Here is a 1,671-nt window from a genome sequence, read left to right on the forward strand (position 1 = left end):
GAGGGAGAGCTCATGGGCTTGCCTTTGCAAGGACCCCTGATTTCCTCTGGTCCCTCTATGGACTCGGTGGTGGGAAGATGAAGGGATTTCTTTCCCATGGCTCCTGTTGTCTCAGGGAACTGGAGGATGGGGTCGTCAGCCAAGAAACAAGGTGGATGGAGCAGATGTGACTGGTTTGAATAGAGAGAAGAAATGATAAAGTAATTGTGTAGATAGTAAGAGAAATACAGGTATGCCAGGGGATATTAAATGCCCACTACAGCTAGAGGGTATGAATGTTTAGTAAAACCAGTCAACCTCATTTGATTTTCTTTTTTTTTTTTTTTTTTTTTTTGGTGGAATCAGGGATTGAACTCAGGCCCTTGCGCTTGCCAGGGAAGCACTTATTCCACTGAGCCATCTCCCTGGCCCTGATTTTCTTCAAGAATATTCAACTACTCATATGTGGGTGCAGAGAAAGTGAATAATTGGATGCAGCTAGAGTGGGGCATCACCGGGGAGTGCAATAAAGAAGAAGCTGTATTTTGTTGTTGTTTTAATGTATCTGGTTGTTACAGGGTCTCACTATGCAGATCCTGTTGCTTTCAGCCTCCCCAGCGCTGGGATTACAGGCATGCGCCACTACGCCCAGACTCTGGCTGGTCAGCCCGTTCATGTGGTGCAGGGGATCAAACCCTGGCCCTGCACTTGCCTAAGCTTGCTTAAGCAGGTACTTAGTCCCCTGAGCTATCTTGTGGGCCCAGGAAGCTGTATTTTGAATCACCAAGACTACAGGGAGTTGTTCAAGGGTAGAGTTAGCCATTGTAATAGCTAAAATTGTTGTAACAGGCAAAAACTGATGAGGACTTATAATCTTTTTTTTTTTTTTTTTTTTTCGGAACCGGGGATTGAACTCAGGCCCTTGCACTTGCCAGGGAAGTGTTTATTCCACTGAGCCATCTTCCCAGCCCCTGAGGACTTATAATCTTTTAGGGACAACAGGGCTGACACAGAAAGAAGAGATACAATGGGGAACAGGTTGAACCAACAGGGCTGTAAGTGGTCTAGGCATGAGAGAAAAGAGACAGATTGACTTCTAGATGTTTTGCTTAGACACCTAAGCTGTGACATTCACTGCAACAGGCAACATGAAAAGTACAACTTGAGGTAGGGGTTGATGGTGTATTAAAACGGGTCATGCTGAGCTTGAGGGGCCTCGTGGCAGAAAAGTTAGAGACCCTGCATATGTAATTCTGTTCTGGCTGGGTTTGGACACAGATTGAAGACCTGGGCATCTTCTGAGCAGCTCTAAGAGTGGGTGAGATTCTCCCCAGGATGGAAGAGAAGAGGGCAAAAGTTAGATAGACCCTAAGGAATAGGAGTGACCTAAGGGCTACCCCATAGGAAGATGTTGTAAGCAGGTAACTAGAAAGCAAACAACAACAACAAAAGGAAAGGAGAAGAGGAAACCTATGAACTGGCTTAAATAATAAGGGACTTTTGTGCTCGCTTCGGCAGCACATATACTAAAATTGGAACGACACAGAGAAGATTAGCATAGCCCCTACGCAAGGATGACATGCAAATTCGTGAAGCGTTCCACATTTTTCTAAGATGTCTCTCGGGTAGGTGGATGTTCAAGAAGGGGGTGGTGAATGAAAGCAAGGTTGTATATGGTGAGATTTTTGGACT

The 1,671-nt window shown here is 45.3% G+C and overlaps 1 non-coding gene across 1 annotated transcript; it reads left to right on the forward strand.

Moving 5' to 3' along the window:
* Window positions 1–1,481: 1,481 nt before the first annotated feature.
* Window positions 1,482–1,588, forward strand: LOC111818139. The gene has a single exon (XR_002822203.1). It is a non-coding gene; the product is annotated as a U6 spliceosomal RNA (small nuclear RNA).
* Window positions 1,589–1,671: the final 83 nt, after the last annotated feature.

Source organism: Octodon degus, unplaced genomic scaffold (genome assembly GCF_000260255.1).
Source record: "Octodon degus isolate 3935 unplaced genomic scaffold, OctDeg1.0 scaffold00080, whole genome shotgun sequence".
Lineage (NCBI taxonomy): Eukaryota > Metazoa > Chordata > Mammalia > Rodentia > Octodontidae > Octodon > Octodon degus.